General features: G+C 40.5%; 1 long non-coding RNA gene across 1 annotated transcript; it reads left to right on the top strand.

The window, feature by feature from the left end:
- Positions 1–858: 858 nt before the first annotated feature.
- Positions 859–24,728, top strand: LOC116061645. The gene is made up of 3 exons (XR_004107760.2): positions 859–869; positions 8,108–8,120; positions 24,592–24,728. It is a non-coding gene; the product is annotated as an uncharacterized LOC116061645 (long non-coding RNA).
- The last annotated feature ends 702 nt before the right edge of the window (positions 24,729–25,430 follow it).

The following is a 25,430-nucleotide window of genomic DNA, read 5'->3' as shown; positions in this document are numbered from 1 at the left end:
CTGGACTACAGGGCTTAAGTCGATCCTGCTGCAGCCAAACTTAATATGGCGGGGGTGAGATACTCAATCAATGTTGTGAGATGAGTGCAGCAATTTTGTGTATGAAAATATGAGAGGCTATTATTATTAGTGGGCTTAACCATGCATGTATAAGCATTGTCTTTAAGTTAACCATTCACAGTTTTGTTTTTGTTCATGGCTCACCCACTCTCTCTCTTCTCCTGTCTCATCCTGCAATAGGTTGTCCATGAAACCATTGTCAACGTTAAAACTGTCAATCAACACATTAAGGGGCTTACTAGGCTGTAGCTATAAAAACGAAAACACTTAACACTGCTGACCTGCGGAAACGAGATGTTATTGTCTCTTTTTCGCGAAGAAAATGGCTGTCAGTCATGCTGTCAGTCATTATCTTGGAGATTATGACTGTCTGCTCTGATCAGTCTATTTACAAAAAAAACTGCGTAGATGAAACAGGATAAGGGATCTTTTTTACCAAGTGTGGCTAACTTTTGAATTCTTTCTTCAAGGCCAATCAGTAGTATACACATTTAGCATCAGATTTGTTACAAACTTTTGTGCTCTGTCAGTATCTTAATTACATTCTGGGAAGAAAAAAAAGTGTTATGTTATTTAGCCACCAATTAAATTGGCAGCTCGCCTTGGACTGAGGCTGATTTAGACAAACAATGCAACAAAATGAAGTTAGCCTTGTAATAGGGGAAGCAAAGAAAACTTTATACCATAAATATTGGGCCTAACTAACACCAACGAGTAACCGCAATAATAAGAGAGAGCTTAAAACTCAAATGAAAATAGATGGAATAATGGAATAGTCCATTAATTACAAAAACAATTTTGCAACTGAGGTGATTGTAAATTTAGCAGGTGAACACCGTACAAAGTCAGACAAATGATTACTAAGTTAATTTAGTCCTGTTAATAAAACGTTATTTAAACAAAAATGGGGATTTTCAAATGATTGCTTACGATTAAAGACATACTCTGTAACTGTTATGCCTTAAAGGCTGTTTTGTGAAGGCTCATAGAATCACAGGCTTAAACAGGAAGACTCAAAGACAGGCATGTTCGGTAAAAGTTTGTGTTTACTGGGCGCCTGGGTAGCTCACCTGGTAGAGCGTGCGCCCATATAAAGAGGCTTAGTCCTCAACGCAGCAGCCGCTGGTTCAACTCTGACCTGCGGCCCTTTGCTGCATATCAATTCCCCTCTCTCTCCCATTTCAAGACTGAGCTGTCCTGTCGGAAATAAAGGCCTAAAATGCAGAAAAAATAATCTTAAAAAAAAAGTGTTTACTTGTAGTCAAAAACAAGCAAAGATCAGAAGCAGGCATCAGGCAGGGGAATCATGCAGGTAAGGTCAGGCAGCAGAACAAAAGGCTGGAAAGCTAAGATGTAAGCCCAATACACAATCTGGCAGGGAATGAGTGGAAATGGGCCGGTATATATACTGCAGGGCTGATAAGGGGGGTAAGGAGGAAGGTCAGCGGATGGAAATGGTGGGAAAGGGGTTGCTGTAGGGCTAGTCTTGCATTGCCAGACCCTCCTTCACAGTGCTGCAGAGGAGGATCTGGCTAGTCCACACAGCATTCCAGGATGGGAGAAAAATGTGCTCTGGTTTATTGGCATTTCTTTAAACCAATCACAATCGTCTTGGGTGGTGCTAAGAGCCAGGCGGAGCCACGGCACCTCTGCAAAATTGCCTCAGGAAGGAACTTGTTTTGGTGGAACGTATACATTCAAAGGTTGTTTTAGTCTTGCAACAGAAAACTCAGATTGGACAGATAGTCTAGCTAGCTGTCTGGATTTACCCTGCAGAGATCTGAGGAGCAGTTAACCATAGTCCTCAGAAATTCACCGGAGTTTAACATGCCAACACAAAGGAAGCCCAAGGCAACGGATATCCGGCCTAAATGAATGAAATCCGGCGGAATTCCAATCAATTTCAATCCGGCAACGGAGCAATCCCGCAAGTGGAACCTTGTGGATATAGACTACTGTAGGGCAGAAAGGACAACGCATACCATAACATTTCTTCATATCCAAATATGTTTTCTACCACAGTCATCACTTCCAAACAATCACGTTTGTGTCAAAATGTCAATGCAAGTTGGTCACCCAGTTCATATGCAAACAAGTTTTGCCTCCCCCTTGATGTTTCTTTTTTTGTGGGGGCATTTTAGGCCTTTATTTTTGACTTGAGCTTAGACTTGAAAGGGGAGAGAGAGGGGGAATGACATGCAGGTTGGAGTCGAACACACGGCTGCTGCGTCAAGGACTTAGCCAGGTGCCCTGCTTGTCCTATTTCAACACTGAAATCACATGAAATGAATTCTCAATGACAGCAATATTTGTAGGACTAAGCAGTTTCCATAAAAAGGTCTGAAATCTATTTCCCCATAGAATCACAGTTAAAGATCCAAGAAGTCTCTCTCTGAAGTAATTTTTAAGACGGTCAACACCTCTGATAGACTGCTCCAAAAATTCAATACCCTCCACATTTCCACAGAGATTTATGAAGTCTCTTAAAATCATACAAGTGAATGCCTGGCCAAACCTTTATTTCACATCTCTTGATTTTCTTTTGTGTGGAGGGAGGAAACATTTTAACTGCAAATCGTGTACATCTAAAACCACATTAAATGTAACTTCAGTTCAATAAACTACATATCTCAAGCAAGACAGCAGATTCAGTCAGACATGCTGAGGTTATCTGACCAGTGTCTCTTTGACACACAGCATCTTTACTTTTACACAGCTGGTCTGATCTAGGGGAGTTTCTCCGGTATAAAGGGCAGGATGGGACTCTGCAGGAAGGTGAGATAAATGATGTGTGTATTTCACCGTTTTCACCCGCCATGTCAAGATGGGTGCCATCCATCACTCCACCACAATGACACTTTAAATTGGTTACGTCAAATTAACCTGATGTATCATGGCACCATGCTGGGGTTTCAAATTGGTTATGTGGTCTGCTATGAGCAATGGGTAGGCATTCATCAAGAGTGGCTTTTACTTGTCCCCTGGCAGGTTCTGGGTACTGTACCTTCTTCTTTCCACCTGACCAGTAAGGAGCTACAGCTAGACCGTCATGCTAAGTCTCGTGAATTAAGATACTTTCCAGATGCACGCAGTTTGACTTTGATATTAAAGTCACTAGAACGTCCACTTGAGAAGATTTATTGACTGGTTTCAGCCAAGTATTTCACAAGCCTTTGAAATAGCTTGAAATAGTCAGTCTCGCTTTGCCAGACCCTACTCCAATGAGTGCTGAAGGATGGTCTGGCTACTCCGTATAGCATTCGGGGATGGGAGAAAAACGTGCTCTGGTTTAATGGCATTTCTTTAAACCAATCACAATCGCTAAGCTCCGCACAGAGCTGCTGCAAAATAGTTGTGCAAGAGAAAACTCTGTCTGAATGGACCTTTTTCACAGCAGACATGTTGACTTGTCATAGTAGGATAAGCACAGCTGAAATTGATAACCTTAATGATGGCTCAATTCCATCAAGTGTCCCAGTAAGCTATTTCAGTGAGTCAACATGTACAATACCAGGGCCTCTCCTAAGTGGAATGCAGCCATCATTAATGGTTTTGAATACACCTGTGCTTTTCCTACTATGACATGTCAACATGGCTGCTGTGAAAAAGGTCTATTTACCATGCAGAGATCTGAGGAGCAGTCAAAAATAGTCCTCATAAATCCATCGAATTTAAAATTCCAACACAAAGAAAGCGGAAGGAAACATAAAATACATGCATCCGGCGGAATTACCTGCGGCACCAGAGCAATCCTGGATGTGGACGTCAAGGATATAGACTAGCCTTTCGGCAACCAAGTATGCAGAGGTGAACAGTTTATTTGGCCTTCTTTCATGGTGTTCAGCAAATGCCTTGGAAGTACTATGGCTACAAGCCTCTTTTAAATGCTGACAACTTCCTGACAAATTTCCTGACACGTTTCTTGTCAACATATTAACAGTACCCCTAAGCCCTTCTACGTTTCTTCAAAATTAAAAGTCAATAATGGCAATAAATCTACACATACATTTGTAAAAAAAAAAAAATCTAAAACAAAAGCAAACACAACTACCTTTAAATTACCTTTGGAAATATATTGCCTACATGAAGCTGTCATTGGAACATACGTTTGTACATTTACATAAATAAGGAAATTAACTGATTGGGTAAAAGCTATGGTGAAACTATAAAGGTGCATGTCAGGGTACTTTCTGGTTGAACAGCCCCAAAAAGGGTGGGTCATTTTTAGCCAAGCCAGCATTCATGTTCCCTTGAGGATGAATTGTAATCACTTTTGTGATCCTTATCTTCTCATCTAGCACCATCATCAGGTCAGTATTTACAATAAGAAAGTAAAGATTTAATCTCGAAAACAAGACAACTGTTAGGCAATTAACTATTTCATTTGTACAGACTTGTGGTATTTTCTCTCTCAAGTTGATATTTCCCCTCATGTGTATGCAGGTGTTCAAACAGACACAACTGGCTAAGCCCAACACCAAGTTAAGGGAAGGACGATGCAATTTTCTGACAATCACTTGCAGATCATATAGCCATGATACACAAATCCATGAATCCTAATAGGCCCATAGTGCAGATGTTCACACACCACCAATGCATCCTGATATATGTTATGCATATCTTGGTGCAGCTATTCATTTAGCAGCAGGAGACAGAGCGTTGACTTTTCCCACATTCCCAAACATGCCGTCGGGCTGATGGAGGCAACACCTGTCACCAGGAGAGGGAGGACACACACTGTTACATTAGGCGACACTGGAAGCATTCATGCTCAGGCTGTATGAAAACTGATCAGCAGTGACACAACTCAATGATCCCCATCCACACCTCTACTCATGTGGAAACTGCAGCCATAAGCTGTACGGCACTTTAACACATTTAAACATTTCTTGGCACTCGGCGCGGATGGTTTCTTCTTTGGAAGTCCCACAAAACTCTGGAATAGCAGGACACATCATGACAGGACCGCTCAGCTTAGAACGTTGTCAAACTGTATTAAATAGAAGTCCAGTTATTCAGACCAATCAACACCATGTCAGCATCTCATTTTTTTTTACTTCTTCACGGAGCTGTAATGGCACTGGTGCTTCTAATGCAAAAAGCTTAAGGCGGAATGAACAGAGGCCCATCAGAAAATATTTTGTATTTCTTTGAAAAAGACAAAAATAATGATGTAAAAGGACGGCAAGCACACAAAAAGCTAGACGTCACTTATTCTGTCTGTTGATTATTCCTGCGCTTGTTTTTTGACGTTTGTGTTGTTTTTTTTCCACGTTTTTTTAACCTTTTTTCAACGTTTTTTATCGTTTTTTTCCCCTTCATATACTATAAAATTCAATAAAACACCCAAATTCAATAAAAGTAGTGAACGGATCATTTATTTTACATGTGAAGAGCCTTGAATGGAACCATTCACCTTATTGTTTTGAACAATTTGATAAAAGTAAAACCCAAATTTCTGATACAGAAACTTATTGAAAATGTGTCAACTTTGACCCAAAGACAACAGGAGGGTTAGTCCAATTGTGAAAAAAGTACTCCTGACCTGTCTGCTACTAATAATGATGCCCAAGTTAGACATTATGTTCTCTCAGTCATGATACAGTGCAATTAAGTTTACCAAGAAAGCTAGAAAAGGCACATGACTCACCAATGGAGGCATTAAAGGTCCTGCTGCTGTCCTCCAAAATGTGATACTGTGTAAGAAGAAGTGTCCTTCATTTTGAAGATGAATCCTTAGTCAATGATTGTTATTCTCAGCCTGCTCATTATACTAATGGTCTTCAAGTCACAAGTGAAAGTTTCTTCTTTTAGAGGCAAAAACACAAGGGTCTGTTAACCTTTATTTTTCCAGGGATTACTTCAGACAGAGTGCTTTGCCCCAGGAGAAATTAACCCACATTTAAGAGAAAAGGTGCCAGTAGCAAAACTCCATGTCTAAGAAATAATAGCTTTTTTGTTGAGCCATTTCAATTTTGCAATGTGAATCATTTATTACGCATGTCTGTAAAGCAAAGACAGGGTGGTTTTCACTGTCAAATCAGATTTTAAAATATTGGAATTTTCAATGAACAATAATGTATCGACACATTGCAGTCTTCACTGCTACTGCGGGTCTAACTTGGTTGTTGTTATATTGTTATATCTTGTGCCCAAGGCCCAAGGTTTCAACTGCCTTTTGCCCGATGCATGCTGGTATACGCTGCTGCCCACTGATTGTGAAGAAGATATGTGGGAGTAAATGGACTGTTTTTATATAACGCTTTTGTAGTCTTTTGTAGTCAAAGCCCTTTTACATAGTACAGGAACAATTCACCATTCACATACTGTGGCCAAGGCTGCTGTACAAGGTGCCACCTGCTCATCAGATAAAAACTCAGTTCAGGTTCAGTGTCTTGCCCAAGGACACTTCGACATGGGACTGCAGGGCCAGAGATTGAACTACCAACCTTCCGATTGGCAGGCGACTGCTCTACCACTGAGCCACAGCCGCCCCAGAGTATGATCATAAAGATCTAGCAGTTATAAAACATTCCAAATCTAATAATATCCTTAAAAATATCCCTTTAATAGACAGTTAATATTTCCTTTTAATGAATAATATAACACAGAAACACCCACATTTCAGTCTCATGACTTCAGTCTTGCTCTCGTTCATATTTATGTTGGCAATTCTTAACCTTGCCGTCTGCACAGAAAAAGCTGCATCAATTTCTTGCTACTGGCACCTTTTCTCTTAAACAGAGACTGCTGCCTATTATTATAGGTGACAGGGTCAAATCTATAATAGCACAACTATTCTTATAATAATAATATCTGTCATTAATAATAAAGTCATAAATGTTGAGTATTACTTCAGTGGTGTGACGGAAGTTGATATATGAACATTAAAGGGAAGAAATTGAAATGTGTCCTCACCAACAGTTATGTGTTCGATAGAGGTAGGTGACAAGAACAGAATGCAGACAATGAAGAGGGAAGGAGATATCTGATAGTATATGGCCTCTGTGTGATATTATTATTATTAAGCGACAAATGGATCTTTTCACATGCTGTTTGTTGACCTATGAGTCGATTAAAATTATGTTTTGATCTGTAAACCTTTCAAGCCAGCAAGAGTCTAATTTTAAATACCGGTATATAGACTGCAATGTATTGCACTGCACTGCACGGGCACACACACACACACACACACACACACACACACACACACACACACACACACACACACACACACACACACACACCTGTAAGTGCAGGTCTGCTCATTTGGAGCAATTTGGCGTAGTACCAAATGGCATCTACAGTATGTTACATATAATTGTCAATTACATCTGAAAATGTGATTTTGACCTGCATTACATTAAAATATAGTCAGTGGAATGCTTTTGAAGTAATGAATACATGCAACTTTTTAGCTAATTTAATCGGTTTGAAGTCTGTTGACCTACAAATCACCAAATCAGTGCTTACTGCAGAATGCATAAATTGTCTTCCTCTATTGTAAATGTTTTTTTTAACAATTTCTGCTCCATTGTTTAAAATATTTTTGTTAGCTTGACCCAGTTTGCTACTGTTAAATTTGGTTTGGCAAGCCACAGCTTGCTGGGAGCTTTCCAATTGTTCATGTGTCAATACAGTAGCAGTAAGTCTTTGCCCCACTTTAGCAAAACAGCATTTCAAAGTGTTCTAACATTATATATAAACATTATATATATCACTTCAAGTAATTACAAGTCCAGTTGCTGGCCCCTGACAGGCCTCAGAAAGTGTAAATCAAGAAGTCTGACATTACAGTAACTCCCAGAAAAACTTTCCAGGCAGAGTCTCATTAAGGATTAAAGAAGGAATATAAACTTTGTCTGCTTCAACTGTCAATCTGTGGATTGCATGTAGACGAGGAAGGAAGAGGAACAAAGGGACAGAAAGACAGAGACAGAATGAGGTTAGACCACACAACACATCAACACCCCATCCATCACATACACACACAAGGGAACTAGGTGGCACAGGGGAGCTCTCCTTGAGTCATCAAAATGCTGCGGAGGAGGGTCTGGCTGGTCCACATAACATTCAGGTATTGGAGAAAAAAGGGCTCTGGTTAATTGGCATTTCTTTAAACCAATCACAATCATCATGGGACATGCTAAGGGCCGGACTCAATAACAGCTGTTTTAGTCGTGCAAGAGAAAACTCAGATTGGACAGATAGTCTAGCTAGCTGTCTGGATTTACCCTGCAGAGATCTGAGGAGCAGTTAACCATAGTCCTCAGAAATCCACCGGAGTTTAAAATACAAGCACAAAGAAAGCGGAAGGTGACGGACATTCAGCCGAAAATGAGGGACATCCGGCGGGATTTACAACGGCACCGGAGCAATCCCGTGAAACTTCCTCGATACAGACTATCAAAATGTTAATGAAATATAATGGACACATTTTTTTTTTTTTTTTAATATACACACTATCTTGGGTGCGTCTCTGTGTCCAGGTCTAGAGGCAAGGAGGTTGAGAGGAAGGAGAGGACGGAGGAATTGAGTGATAATGCACTCCATGTTAGCTGACCTTTTCTCTTTCTCTCCAGCTGACGAGCAGCAATCTGTCAGGAGGAATCTCAGCGCGTTTGAGTCAAAAGGCTCGGTGTTATGAAGACATTACTCTGTAGAAAAGTCTAGCAGAGAATAGGAGAGTGTGTGTGCTGAGGACTGTGTGCGTTGACAGATTGGGAAATTGTGATTGAATGACCTGATGCGTGAGTTTGACACAATTGCCTGTGCGAGTGCACACGTTATCATCCGCCTCCAGCACAGACCGGTCTTCCTCCATCATGTGAAGTACCGGCTTGAGCCCTTTAGGGTGGCACATGGCGTCTGTCATGCTTTTGTATCTCGGGCCACGAGAGAAAAGCCCCTAGCTGATGCTGCGCTCATGCGCTCATCAAGGTATTCATCAGTATTTAAATGCAGCCTCTACAATTTATCTGACGCCCAACAAAAAAGAAAAAAAAGACAATCATTTGTCAGCAAAATGCAAAAAAACATCTTCTCTCCTCTCAAACTGTCAGTTTTTGAAAAGATAATATTTTCTGAGCTTTTTCCCTTTTGTTGTGATACAAAATTATGGAGGCAGAAAACACTGGCTATGTAATTCTTTGATGATTAACAGTGTTTGTTTACAAACTTTTTTTTTTTGTCTGCTTTTTATTTGGGAAAATATTGGCACATTACACTCGCACGTTTCTTTGCCTCATTTGGTAAATGTACTTTATTTATTTTTAAATAATCACACGTCTTTAAATCAAAGATTTTCCTAGCTCAGGCTATTAGAAGTTGCCATGGCAGCCATGTAGGCTGATTTTTTTCGATCAGAGCATAAGGTGATGACAAAGTTAGATGAATCCTTCACTCCAAAAATAGTGGCACACACAACATCCACCCACGCGTACATACAGCCATCTACAGGCAGAGTGTAAATGTATCGGGCTCAGTCCACGCTGAACTTCACTTTGAATTCACTTTTAAGTATCCCTCTGAGGTTGAAAAGCAATGAAGAATATTTGCATGAGAACAATATATGTTTTGTGATGGCCTTCTGGACTATTTGGAAGTGCCTTGTTTTCTCTTCTATTGCAGGGCTGACTGGGAGCACCTGGACCCAATGGTCCCAGTCACTATTAAAGATGGCACCTTATAGTCCTATTGGAAAGACACTCTCCATGTGCTTTGTTTGGGTTTGTTGTCACCTACACATCCTATTTCCCACACAACCACTCAGTGACACTACTGACTTTGCTGTTATCCACGTTTTTTTGTGATTTAAATCATTCATTTTTTTTCAAAATCAATATATTATCTGGCGTCTTGCCCTGTATTTGCCATGGCCCTTTGAGCGGGCCATGACCATTTTAAGAGAGGATGATATTTTAAAAGGAAAAAAACAACAACTGTATGGCCAGGCATATATGCATTGTACATATATGTTTGTAGCTTTGATTTAAAAGTAATACTGTATGTGTTAAAGCAAGCCTAGGTCCTTATGGATGTTCGTCTGCAGCATAGTAAGCTGTATAATAAGATAAGATAAGCCTTTATTGATCCCCAGAGAGGATATTTGGTTGTGGCAGCAGCACAAGGACAGCAATAGTACAGTAAAAAATAGAGAAAGGAAAAAATAAGAGGTATATTCAATATACTGTAAACAAAAAAATAATAGAAAACTATAAGATACAAGAGCATAAAGAGACAAAAATTGCAAGGTAAAGTGACAGTGGAGAGATTAGTAAAAGCAGAGTCTGAACTAGAGTAGGACCTATCATGAATTGTGTCTACGGAAACGCAAGACATGGAATCACATTTGCGATCTGGTTAAACAATACATGCTAGGTGTAAATGGAAAGGGTATTTTAAGGCTCTGAACACACACACAGGCATTTTTCTCACACATACACACACACACACGTTACATAACACATACACATAAATATGCAAATTGCTTTGTTGTTCATCCACATTGTTGTTAAATGTGAACAGCAATGACTCTATTACCAGCCCACAAGCCATTGTGACCCTTCCAGACATTTGGTCCTTCATCCCTCCATTCAACTAATTCTTTGTTTCACTTGTCTTATTAACATAATAGTGCATTCAGCGTCCACTGGTGCAGAAACAGAAAAATGAAAAGGGCTCCATGCAACATGTTCAACGATTTCACCCACAGTTCAAGCCTTTTAGAAAGAAACAGAATAACTTATAGATCAAAGTGGTCCTGTTTTATTGTATTGTTTATTATAACATCTATTTCTTTTTTTAAACCTTGAGGGCATAGCATGATGTATACAAAGCATTCAATCAATAGCTTGTGCTTCTGTAGTGAGCTGCTCACTCTGCTCATTGGCAGCCGCCCACCACTGACATTGAGCAGTTGCCAGACAATATTTAGAATAAAATGTTACATATTTAATGTGCATATTGGCCTGCTGTTAGCTTACAGTTTGACTCCCTAATTGGTAGCTCCACACAGACATAGAATAGCTGTCCATGACCTGAGAGCATTTCTACATTATGTTCTGTCAACAGTTCCAATGTAGCGTAAGAGCAGCTACACTTTTTTTTTGGCAAAGTTTTTTCTTGTTTGCTGGATATGAAGGAAAATTTTGTGGTCACGCTTTTGCCAATTAGTAGCTGTCATGGTTGCTGTGTATCTATGAACTTGTCTCTATTTGTTCTGCCTCTTAGCCAGCTATAAATCAATTTATGCAGCTTTAAGGCCTTACAAACAAGTGTAGATGTCATATGAAAATAATGCTTTGAAACCTTAACTTCCTCCCTGCCTTTTATGGGACATGTCCTACATTTAGCAGGGGGATAACACGGTGTAGGCAGCACCGATTGTTTTAGTTTTTCTTGCTACTGACAGCACTCCAAATTTCCAAACAACAGAGCTACGTGTTGAAATTGACCGGAATTCTGCTTTAAATATGTGGTCAGAGAGAGACACCATACTGGGAAAGGAAGAAACATTTTGCTGGAGAGTGTGCAAAAACATGAGAGATCGTTTTGTCAAAGCTAAAAAACAGCTTCGTGGAAAGAGTGTTCTTAACAGTGTTACAGGCAGACAGTCATTTCGATTTGGAGATAAACAACAGTCACGTTAATGATTAGAGTAGATAAATGTAATGTTTTGCAGTACGTGTGTGTTTAACATGGATTTGTTTACTACTGTTGCCAGGCAGCCTGCTTTCCTTTACTTCCGGTCTCTTCTTCTCTACTACTTCTTGCTTATTTACAGATTATTTTGTCTGTACGCCCTCTGGTGTTTGGGAGACTACTGCAACGAACAATGCGGAGACATGTGTTGAGCATGTCTCCGTGCATGCTCGTAGCGCGCGCCATCTACGGCGGCCCGCGCACGGTGTCGTGCTCGAGTATACCCAACTCTTTATAGATAAAGAGATACCAGTGAGTACCACGTCTCTCTTGGAGAGAGGATCACCCAACACTTTCATATAAAATACAATGATGTGTACCATATGACCAGTTATGAATCTCAAGGCAGAGGTATAGACTCAGTCCAGAGATTTGAGAGAGTTGAAGAGGATGCGTGTCTATAAATCACATCACCATAGTCCAGGACTGACATGAAAACTGCTTCAACAACCCTTTTTAGATGAAGAAGACAGATGACATAAAGGTGTGTTTTCTTTTGTGTGTGTTTGAGTTGAAACACAGTAACTGTTAGTAACTGCTCAAGCGGGAAATGTGTGTATGGTTCAATCTTCACCTTAACCCATCAACTGTATATCTGTGTGTATACTGTACATGAACATTAACAAATCAGAACACACAAACCCACTGATCCATGGAAAGATACCACAGAGGCATCTTGGTACCCTGTTGGCCCCACAGGTTTCATTCATGAGCACGCATACTTTCAAATCTGTGCAGAGGTTACATTTTAACACACAGGAGGTACACACTTGTATGCTGTAGATGAGCAGAACTCACATGAGCCCCTGAGAGGTTTCTTGTTGATTGAACCAATTTCCAGAAAGGATGGTCAATCAGTCAGAGTTAAGTTGCTTACCATCATTTGTGTTGTCCTAGCAACGGCACATAAAGTGTCTTCAGAAAGCATTTAAAGCCATGTGGAATTTCCAATACTGTCTGCCGTTACAACCAACAGGGGATTCAGATTGGATCCAGATATCACTGTCAAAGTTCATTTTTTATTTAGTGAATAGATCAAAGTTAAACTCAGAAAATAAGTATTTAAGTATTTCTGTATCATGATAAACTGAGTTATGCAGCACAATCTTGAACGTCTTTGATAAGTCGAATGTGACTCTACTTGTGGCCAATGCAATTATCATGATTTATAACTACATAGTGTAGCCCACACAAAGGATATTTCATGTCAGAGAAACTGTTCTAGGAATTCATTAAACTGACACAGAAGTGAGAGAGAAAGTAAAAAATTAACAGTTTTGAGCTGCCTGTTCTCACAGCCATACATGGGTCAGGTTAACAACCTAATTATGAATATCAGCTAGACTAAAGCGATGATTATCGACTTTGGGAAGAAGCAGGGAAGGAACTTTGCCCCCCTTAATATCAACGAATCCTCGATGGAGAGACTGGAACCCTGACCCAAGTACCTTGGGTACTACATTACCGAGGGTCTGACCTGAATGCTGCAAACTGACTCAGTGGGGAGAAAGGCAAGGCAGAGGCTGTTTCACCTCAGACGCTTGAGGAAATTCCAGGTATCCCCTCAAATACTGAGCAATTTCTACTACTGCATCATAGAAAGCATCCTGCCTAACATCACATCACTGATGTGGAATCTATACACGAATTTCAGTGCCTTACTTTTCGAAGGCTATATGTAAAAATGTTTCATGAGAATGCGTTGCTCTAACACATGGTGATGGCAGCATTATACTGTTTTTAGCAGGAGGGAATAGGACATTTGTAAAAGGTAGAGGAAAGTTATTGCCAATGATGATAACTTGCTCCAGTGTGCCACAAAAACAAGTCAAGTGATGTAAATTGGACAGGAGCCTGAAGCGTACAGCCAAATTAACAGATGGCTTCAGGAATCTGAAAGTTAACTGCCCAGACTTTAAACCCATTAAAAAACATGTGGGATGGCTCGCACATCAATCTGAGCAAGACTGAACAAAGTAAGTAATCTGAAATGGAATGTGCAATCTATTCCAACATGGCCTATGCATTTTCAGCTTCAAGACAACAAAACTCCCTCGAGCAGTTGACAGTGATTGTCTCTTGTGTTTGATACAGCAGGCACATGATGACACCACAAGAATGGGGCCGGCCAACAAATCCCTGGTGACATATATTCTCAAACCTATGCTGTCAAAGACTAAACAGGTTCTCTTCCCAACCAAACTCTTGGGTGAGAAGAGTTTTTTTTTTTTTAAGATAATTTTTTGGGCATTTTCAGCCTTTATTTCGATAGGACAGCAGAAGACATGAAAGGGGAGAGAGAGGGGAAACGACACGCAGCAAAGGGCCGCAGGTCGGAGCCGAACCCGGGCCTGCTGCGTCGAGGAGCAAAACCTCTATATATGGGCGCCCGCTCTACCAACCGAGCCATCCAGGCGCCCGGGTGAGATGAGTTTATTGATTAGCACACGTTTCCAGGGAGTAGAAACTAATCAGTGAAAGCACTGGTGAAGTGGTTAGCTGGAATCACAAACTATACTGAACCTTAAAAAGCTATTTCACTATCACTATAGCTTTCAATCTTGAATAGCGTTGGTCAAAATAAATCACCTAATATTTAACCTTTTTTGATGACAGTGTAAATTTCATTATAAGATTTGATGGCAGATCAGTCCAAAACTCTAAAACATTACATTTACAATGATTTGAAACCGAGACAAGCTGAAAATCCTCACATTTGAGAAAATGGTTGTATTGTATGCTATTTTTAGCGTGAAAAACACAAGTGTAACACTTACATTTGTAATAAATATCTGTCCACTAATCAAGTCAAGTCAAGTTCGACACAATCATGTCAATCAAGTTATATTTTGAAGTAAGCAAATATCATCATTTATCTGCACTGTACAGAAACTCTGACAGCAAGGGTTGGCCTTGCTGAGATAACGCACTTAAATGAAGCAGAATAGACGGCCTGAATAGGAAGGTCATGTTTCATGCAGAGTACGAATAGAGCACCCAACAGCAAAATGTTGAATCAAGAGAATCACCTTGTATCTGAATAGCAGGGGGAATCTTATTAAGGCCGGTTACATGAAGGTGAGGCAACTGTACGGAGGAAAGCAGAGAAGAGGGGAGGACAAAAGACGAGAGAGAGAAGGAGAGATGGATGGATGGAGAGAGAGTCGGAGCCTAATACCCTATCGCTCTTTTAACATCTGTCGGCTTGCTCCTAAAACCAGTGAAGCAGCTGCGACTCATCTGCTGATTAGAGCTGTAATCAATCACTAATTGCATCGTGTGTGTGTTTGTGGAAGCACTGGATGAGTATGTACAGTTGGAGTAGTGTAGGGTTTTTCCATAGTGGAGGGGTTAGGCTTGGCGCTGGTATGGTGCAAGTGTTTCTCCACTGCACCGCACAAGAGTTGTAGTACCAGAGATCGGTTTTGATCTCGAGACCGGTCACAAAAACACTTTTTGAAGGTTTTGTCTGGGAACCGACCGCATTTTTACTCGGTCTTGTCAGATAAAGAGGACTCGGGATTGTATTAGGAAAAGACAGCTACAGGAAGAAGTTGGAGGTATGCCTTTAACAAAACAACATAAGAGAGGTCTGGAGGGGACTGAAAACCATCTCTGGTCAAAACAAAGACAGTGGTAGAGGCTTTGCTTCTGGTGACCGTGACAGGGCAAATGAATTAAATCTTTTTTTCAATAGATTTGATTCTACCCCCTCTCCTCCCCCCTCCAACCACACCTCAGACCTGTTGGTGACTCAACCTTTTCCTCTCTGGCCACTGCGGACCACCTCATCCCCTCTCAGGGCTTGTGAGACATCAGCATCCCCCACTTCACACCTGTCCACTGCTTTTGATTCTTCATTCATGGATGTTTCACACCCCTCCCCCCATCCTTCTCTCCAGGGAGCACCTACACCTCCCTCCAGCAGTCTCTCTCTGACAGTCAATCAGGTGAAGAAGGAGATAAAAAATATCAAGGCAAGGAAGGCCTGGATGGAAACTGCTCTAGACTGCTTAAAGAGTGTGCAGATCAGCTCAGTGAGGTCATCCTGCACATCATCAACCTGAGCCTGAGTCTGGAGCGAGTTCCAGTCCTGTGGAAGACTTTGTGTGTGGTCCCAGTTCCTAAAACTGCGCATCCCAGGGAGCCCAACCACTTCAGACCGGTGGCCTTAACTTCTCACCTGATGAAGACCTTGGAGAGGATTGTATTGCAACACCTGAGAACCCTGGTGAGCTCAGAACTGGACCCCCTATGCTTACCAACCAGGCATAGGGGTGGAGGATGCCATTATCTATCTATCACACAGATCACTGTCACATCTGGAGAACACTGGGAGCACTGTGAGGGTCATGTTTTTGATTTCTCCAGTGCTTTCAATACAATTCAACATCACTGCTCTGGGGGAAGCTATGGGGAGCTGGAGTTGACCCCCACCTGTCTGCATGGACCATCAGTTACCTCACTGACAGACTACAGTATATGTGAGGTTCCAGGACTGTGTGTCTGATGTGGTGATCAGCAGCACAGGAGCAGTACAGGGTACAGTGCTCGCCCCATTTCTCTTCACCCTGTATACAGCGGACTTCAGGCACAACACAAGCAGCTGTCACATGCAGAAGTTGTCTGATGATACTGCCATTGTTGGGAGGGTATCAGAGGAGAATGATCAGGAATACCGGGAGGTCATCGGGGACTTTGTCAACTGGTCTGAGTTAAATCACCTTCACATAAACGCCAGCAAGACAAAGGAGATGGTGGTGACCAGTGAACATCCAGGGTGTCGACATCGAGATGGTGGAGACATACAAATACCTGGGTGTTCACCTCAACAATAAACTGGACTGGTCCAAAAACACAGACGTCCTGTACAAAAAGGGCCAAAGCCGTTTCCACCTGCTGAGGAGGCTGAGGTCCTATGGTGTGTGCAGGACTCTGTTAAAAACTTTTTATGACTCTGTGGTTGTGTCTGCAATCTTTTATGCAGTAGCCTGCTGGGGAGCTGGGAGCACAGAGAGGGACAGAAAAAGGCTAAACAGATTGGTGAAGAGGGCTAGCTCTGTTGTGGTCTGCCCTCTGGACACCATAGAGGAGGTGGGGGAGAGGAGGATGTTAGCCAGGCTGGCATCAATCATGGGCAACACCTCTCACCCCCTACATGAGAGTTCATGAGAGAACATATAGTTCCCTGAGTAGCTCCTTCAGCAGCAGACTGCTGCACCCTCACTGCAAGAAGGAGCGCTACCGCAGGTCCTTCATTCCAGCAGCAGTCAGACCCTTTAATGGTGCTAGCTGTTTCTGCAATATGAGCCATCACTGGACAATATCCTGCACTATGCACATTTATCTATTTATCACTCTTTGCTACCTCCAACTGTGCAATATGTCATCTCTATTCATCTGCACCGTACTCATCTGTGTTTATATACTGTCCGTTTATATAAGGTTGTTTATTGTGTAAATACGGTTGTTTTATTACTATTATTATTATTAACTAATTCTATTCTATTTTTCCATTTCCATTTCTACTTAATGTATATTTGTGTTATTCTGATGTGTGTACATTTTTTTTTCTTCTTTGAGCTGCTGTAGCACAGGAATTTCCCCAGTGTGGGATTAATAAAGTCTATCTTATCTTGTCTTATTTTATCTCTTATTACAAGACCGGTCAAGACCACAGCTGTCCTCCTGACCACCCTCTCCATCCCACACTGGTCCAACAGCGGAACACCTTTCTTTTATGACCCACCCAGACCTCTCAGGTCGTCTGGGACAGGTCTACTTGTTGTCCCCAGAGTCAGAACTAAACAGGGGGAAGCAGCGTTCAGTTTTTACGCTCCACATATCTGGAACAAACTCCCAGAAAACTGCAGGTCCGCAGCAACTCTCAGTTCTTTTAAATCAAAGCTAAAGACCTATCTTTTTGATGTTGCCTTTCTTTAAATAACTGTTCATTTGTTATACTGAAGTTGCATTGATGACACTGTATGACATTCTATAACTGCTCTTTAATGTTTATTTTCTTATACTGCACTGTAAGTTTTATTCACGTATTTTATCTCTCAGTTCTTTTAATTTCTTATACTGCACTGTCAATTTTATTCTTGTCTTTTATCTAATGGTATTTTTGAACAGGTAACGGACATATTTCTGAGAATTTCTCCAACGCGGGTGTGACATAGATAAGGATCTGTGGTTGGAGAAATGTTTTTTTTTTTTTTTTTTAAATCATTTTTGCCTGCACTTTGATGTTTTAATTTGCTTTTTTTTTTTTTTTTTATTGTTTTCTAACTGCTCTTTAATGTTTTATGTAAAGCACTTTGAATTGCCCTGTTGCTGAAATGTGCTATACAAATAAAGCTGCCTTGCCTTGCCTTGCCTTGCCTTGCCTTGCCTTGCCTTGCCTTGCCTTTTAGAGGCTCTGACAGCATCGATGTCGCACGGACCCCTACAGGAAATCTTTCCTGCCACAATCCATAAAACTGTATAACCATTCACAGCTGTGTGTGAAATAACTCTCTCACTTCCTCACACATTACGATATTGCGCTATTATTATTATGCTACTTCCACACTGTTTACATCATATTTAATATTATACACATTTTGTTACATATACTGTATGTATGTATGTAGGTTGTATATTGAATTCTACACGTGTATACATGTACATTCTTTTCATTCCTCTAAGTATATATTTTTTCAGTAGGTGTTCTGGTATTTTGATCTTTTGTTATCTTATTTTATCTTAAGTCTGACAAACAGTGACTTCAGAATTGACTTGTGACTCGACCCAAAAGACTTCAGACTTGACTCGGACCCAAGCTTCGAGACTCGTCAACAACCTGTTTTCATGCAATTATTGCTTTTTAAATCTAAATTTACTCATGTATTTCTATTTTCTTTTATTGCCGCATATACGTTGGGGAAACGTATGACGAGCTGCATGTCCCCTGCCCTTTGCCATAATGTGCAACATAACGCATGCGCTATGCCTATGTGTGCGCACTCACAGAAATGCATTGCCGATGGTGACACCAAGTCCTCCCAGAGTTGTGCCTTTTGTCATTAGTTTTGCTTTCAATAACTTTGTAAACAGTGGCAGTAAGTGAACAGCTACATGCAAGGTGTGTGGCACCAAGATAAATTATGCCGGATCAACAACGTCAAACTTCATCAGGCATCTCAAAACACACCCAGATAGGTCAGTCCACATCAACCAAATAACCAGAACTGCCTTCTTTCACCTCAAAAACATTGCCCGTCTCTGCCCATCACTCACCTTCTCTGCTGCCGAAACTTTGATTCACGCCTTCATCACTTCCAGAATTGACTACTGCAACAGCATCCTCTATGGTTCACCTGCAAAAGCCTTAAATAAACTCCAACACATCCAAAATTCTGCTGCCCGTCTCCTCACCCACACCCGTTACCGTGACCACATCACTCCCATCCTTCAGAACCTCCACTGGCTCCCTGTTTCCCAACGCATCCACTTTAAAGTCTTCCTCCTTACCCACAAAGCCCTCCATAGCCAGGCTCCTTCCTACCTCACAGACCTGCTCCACCGCCACAATCCCCCCCCTGTAACCTCCGCTCCTCTGACGCAAACCTCGTCTCCCCACCACTCAGGACCACGCACCGTACCTGGGGTGACAGAGCTTTCACTATTGCAGCCCCCTCCCTCTGGAACTCCCTACTCATACACTGTACTGACCTGGACACATTCAAAACACTAATTAAAACACACCTCTTCAGATTAGCTTTCCACAAACAATAGTCTTATATAGTTACTGGTTTTATTGTTTTTAATTGCTTTTAATATGCTTGTTTTATGTGTCTGTTTTTAATGTGCTATATGTGCTGGTTTAAGTGTCTTTGAGTACCATGTAAAGCGCTATATAAATCAAAAGTATTATTATTATTATTATTATTATTATTGTTATTATTTATTACTTCTAGTGTAGTTCATGTGTTTTCTGTCTGTGTGTGAGTAAGTATGTGTGTATGTCCTTCTGTAACAGAGTAATTTCCCAGTTTGGGATATATAAGTCCATCTATCTACGTATCTATCTGTCTGCCTTTTGATTATTTTATCGAGGCATTTCTCATGATACACTTATGGCAATAAAATAGGTGAATGAAGAATAATCTTAATTTGTTTTCTGCTGGTGTTTTTTTTTATGGGAATGCCATGGTAAGCAGTTTCCACATTTCGTCGTGGGATGCAGTGTGCGACTCGGCCTGCCTTGGTCTTGGTCTTGTCTCGGCCTAGATACACTCTGGTCTTAGTGATGACTTGGTCTTGGTTTAGGTGGTCTTGACTACAAAACTGCCGCACAGCAAGGTACAGATGTTTACCTGGATGACGTGTTGGATGTGTCCCGGTGACAAACCACAGTGAAAGCCTGTCGTCTTCAACACTTTTCACTGTGGCTGTTTGTGTTTGTACCATTCCTCCCTGCAGTTTTTTTTTTTAAATGTATCTGCTGCCCACATTGCACAGAATATGTCCCTTATTTGATTGGTTAGACCAGTTTTATTGAAGAATAGTACTGATAATTAACCTCCACTAACACATTGCATTTCCAGTAACCTCTTCACAATAAAAACATCCACTAGTAAGCTTCTAATGTGAAACAGCACCAGCAGGAAAGGTTGCAGTTACATCTCATTCATGAGTACAAAGCCCTGCTACAGAACATGACAAGCAGTGTATTTGCCTTTGCTTCAGTTGATCAAAACTGCATTTTTTATTTTTTATTTTTTATTTTTTATTTTTTATTTTTTATTTTTTATTTTTTATTTTTTATTTTTTGTTTTTTATTTTATTATAATGACAGCACACCTTTTCTCTTATTTCTTCAGGAATGCACAACTGCTTATATTCTAATCTGACATCCACACTTCAAACCAATTGTACTATTACAAGTGGTACTTCTTCATGCATTAAAACATATTTTCCCATGTCACATCCTTGCACATGCCATTGTGTTATCTCCTTTCAAATAAAGAAAAAAGGAAATGAGGGATGTTCTGCTCTGAATGCATGAGTAGTTCTGTTTTTGTATTGGTATATGCTGTTTGTGGTGTGCATTGAATCAAAACATGCATAGGTTAATGTGTTTACAGTGTAGTGCTGGTAATGCTAATGCATGCATGATAGGTTTGTGTGTTTATTGTTTAGAATATTTTTTATTTAGTTTGACACTGATTGATGTTTGATGAATTTGCCCTCTGAGTCATCTGCAAACACAAACAATCAAAATAAACAAATCATGTTGGGTCATGTTTGAATGCTATTTGGAAAATGTTAAAGGTAGCATTATCTTTTTGCTCATTGTGATTCTAATTCAATACATGTTTTTAGTTGTTCTTACCAAATATTAAGTCAAATAGACCCTTTAGAAGTTTCTTTGAGGATAAAGACAAAAGACAAAGATCATAAAATCTTCTCAACCAACAGCGGCAAGATATAGAATAAAATGAAAAATTCAAGCAGCATCATTACTATTATTTTGAGAAGTAGGCTCTTTTTGAGAAATAGGTCGTTTTGGATCTGGTTTCTTTTTAATTTCAAGTGCTTGGTAAGTGTTCAAACCGAACACTTTTATACATCTAATCATATGACTGTAACACGTCACCTAGTTGAGTTTGCCTAAACTAGTTAAGTTTAGGCAACAAAACTATGTTGTTTAAGCAGGGTTCTCAAGTGTCACGCAAGACAGTCACTCATTTCGGTCTTTTTTCACGCACTCCCGCCACACATTGTATTTCTCACGTGGAAAAACTATTTATAATGTATTTAATATGCCGCAGCGCCCAAAATTCCTCTGGCGCGCCGCTCTCGCTATGGAACCGGCAGATATCAAGCACGTCTCCCCTGGAGTTCTTAGTTGAGCCTGCCACTTATCAGCCAATCAAAAAAAAGAAAGGGCTACACAATAGCCAATCAGAAAATAGCACTATTGTATCTGGGTAAGATTTAACGCAACAACCAATGAAAAAAAAAAGCATAGAGCAGCGATGCTTCCCTAAACGTTCGCTCATTCAGAGACCAGAGACCCAAACGGGGCTCTGTGTCTGTCAGAAGGTCTGAGATCTACCATATCAGCAGAGCAATCACGTAATGCACAGCAGACTATGGTGCAGGTGGATTATTTTCTGAAATATAGCTTTATTTTTCTCAAAATATCACAACTCCTCCAAATCTCAGAGAACACAGATATATTTTGAATGTGCACAAAGTTTTGAACATAAGCAGAAATCTTGCTCAAACTTAACAATATTACAGTCCAGGGGTTTATTAATAAATTAAAATGAATGAATGTATCATTGAGGTGAATAATTGTCATATGCACATTTAAGGAGGTTACTTCCTCAACAAAAGATGCAAAAGAGAAGGGAAGAGTACATTATGCCTAGGCGACGTGTGTGGTGACTCAGATATAATTAGAAAGGTCGATCTACAGGAGAATAAATAGATGAAAGCAATACAGAATGCCTGAGAGCCTTATTGCAATATATTCCATTATGTTTTTATATTTGGATTGTAATCTGTTTCCCTTTACATAATGATATTTCCAGCATAAATTGATTCAGAAAAAGGTAGAAATAAGTGCATACAAATTCACCAGAATGCAGGAAATGAAGTGTTTAATGCTCAAAAGTTTCTGGGGGGGGACCTCCAGACCCCCTGCATCATTAGTCAACATGCGGATAGAATGTCACTCTTGCCTGTCTTCAAAACTTGAGAGCCCTGTTTAAGGAATTAAATGGCATGATTAGGTTTAGGCAACAAAACCTTGGTTATGATCAAGAAGATCATGGACCTAATGAGTCACGGACGTAATGAGTCATGGACCGAACTACGTCACAAATGTACAGTAACTGTGTCACAGGCTTATGTCTGTTACATACCAGTTAATTTAAACAAAGTCACCATTTACTTTTGGTTTCACACAGGACCCTAACTCCGGTATCCTGGGTGAAAGTCCTGTGGTTGTTAGACGCTTCCATCACCCCAAATACTTCCTTATACAGATATTTGCACTTATACTCTGTTACCTTACTTTCTCATTGGCTCCCACGATTATTACTACTGCCACTAGAAGTCTTGGGATTGTTCAGGTGCCGTCGGAAATTCCGCCGGATGTCCCTCATTTTCGGCCGGATGTACATCACCTTCCTCTTTCTTTGTCTCTCTTTCATTCTAAACGCCGGTCGATTTATGAGGACTATGGTTAACTGCTCCTCAGATCTCTGCAGGGTAAATCCAGACAGCTAGCTAGACTATTTGTCCAATCTGAGTTTTCTGTTGCACGACTAAAACAACTTTATGTACATGTTCTATCAAAAGTTCTTTCCCAAGGCTATTTTGCAGAGGCACCGTCATTGTATCCGGTTTTTAGCACCGCCCAAGACATTGTGATTGGTTTAAAGAAATGTCAACAAACCAGAGCACGTTTTTCTTCCATTCCAGAATGCTGTGTGGACTAGCCAGACTCCTCCAGAGCGCTGTGGAGGAAGGTCTGGCAATGCAAGACTACTACAAGGGTAAATGTAAATATGGGTCCTTATAAGCTGCTTTTACAATCAACCTATAAGGCTGTTTTCTTGGTGAGGGCGGTCTGAGAATATGCATGTTAATAAAAACTTTCTCATCTGAGTTTACTATTAATACATAGTCATTCTCCCTGCTTTAAAATGTGACTGTACAGATACTGTATAAGTGCAAGATTATAAAAAGTCCCTGAATCAGCCTTAAACAAATACAGAATGGCTGGCTTGATGGGTGTTGCGTTGTCAGCTGTAGTGCCCCTTTTAACTGCTCTTTCACACTATGGAGTCAGGCATTTACTGTAAGTATGTTTTATGAAAGTGTAGTTAGTGTTCCGTTGATATGCATTGTGTAAATGATGAGCTTCATATTTTTAAGCAAACCTTTCTCCACAGCAGAAAACAAACATGATGAACAACTTCACACCTTTTGTACATCTACTGTTTGTATCAATAGTTAGTTGTTAGTAGACTGCCAGCATTTTTCTCTCTACGACTTCTCCCTTTCTATTCTGTTCCAAACCTGAGATTTATATTTATATATCAATCTTCTCTCAGGAGCTGGAGGCATCTTTAACACCAACACACTTTCATCAGTGCATGTGTGTGCCCAAATGTGTATGCATGCTGTGTTGCAAGTGCCTGCCGAAGGAGACAAACAAACACATCTTACACTGTGCCCCCATGGTATCCAGGGAACAGAATAAAAAAGATAGAAGGAGATACAGGAAGCCTGCGTGAGGGGATGCAAACAGATGCTCAGGGATGAAGAGAGAAAAAGAAGTCAGGAAACAATGCCACATACGCTTGTCTAGTTAGATTTCAACACATCCAGTGAATGGCTCCGAGCTCTATTTTTCAACCCTATTATGTCCTCGTACACATCTACAACAGAAACCCCAGCCATGTGATTTGGCTTAAGCTTTTTACTGAGTATAACAAATGTGGAAGATCCTGCTAAAATTATATGGATACCTATATTTTTCTCAAATAAATATAAAAATTAAGAACATTGTTTTTTAAAAAGCTTCAATATCTAATTTGTGAAAAATCTATAATGCCATTGATGTAAAGACATTGAATCCATGTACAGATGCTAAAATGCCATCAAGTAACAACTCCACAGAAAATCACCCAACACTGAGGCTGAATGGATTTTCTGCCTGCTGTTGGCTTCTCTGGTTTTCCTGACCGAGTTGGTAGTTTGGGAGGGTTCGCTAGTTAATTGGTGGACACCTGGGTAGGCCTCAACCAAGACTATTTAAGCAAGTCATGGCTCATTGTTGTGTCTCTGCCTTCTCCTTCTCCTAGGCTCCACATCTCCTGGTTTGGGTTTGTGTCACCTGTTGCAGTCGTCATTTATCCACACATCCTTCACTCACCCACACACCTCACACACTACTGATACCATTGATTCGACACATGTTATGATTCTTTTGTTAATAGTTATTTTGTTCATTTAACAATAAACAATTAATTGGCACTTTAACCTGTCTGGTCTCCCCTCAGTTTGTGACACCTTCAAGTGTCGGTTTGTGACACCTTCAAGTGGAATCTATTTGATTAACCCAATGATGTATTATTCCCAAATTTGTGAGTGGGAATTTTCTGAAAGCTCGGACTTCTCTAGGTGTGACATATAGTAATGTTTGTTATTTACCATATCCTTGTTCTTGGCATGAAAGGCAGAAAAAAAAAAAAAAATCATTAACAATTTTTGAAAATGCAACTCATTGTTATTGTCTCGGTCACCAGCAGCAGTGTTCTTATGACTAAAGTGATGTTAACACTATAAGCATCTCTTACACGTCACTGGACTTAGTCTAAAATATAACCTGGGGCAGTCTAGATATTCTCATCAACCTCGGTGACCGTTTTTTTTTGACCAAACATTCTCTGATTAACCCACTCGTACACTACATCAAATGGTTTCCACACAGGACTACCGGCTGGTGAGGGAAGTTGAACATCTAGGAGCTAAAAAATGAAAATGCAAAAGGATTTGGCGGTGACTTCATGTTGCACTCTTTGTAAAGCGTGCCTGTGTTCGTGTGTCAGCTTGTTTTAGAGTTATTCTGCTCAACAGTGGCCACCAATTTAATACTGCAG

The sequence above is a fragment of the Sander lucioperca genome, chromosome 15 (assembly GCF_008315115.2).
Source record: "Sander lucioperca isolate FBNREF2018 chromosome 15, SLUC_FBN_1.2, whole genome shotgun sequence".
NCBI classification, from domain to species: Eukaryota; Metazoa; Chordata; class Actinopteri; order Perciformes; family Percidae; genus Sander; species Sander lucioperca.
Note: the sequence above shows the minus strand (reverse complement) of the source record. Positions and strands in the feature narration are given on the sequence as shown.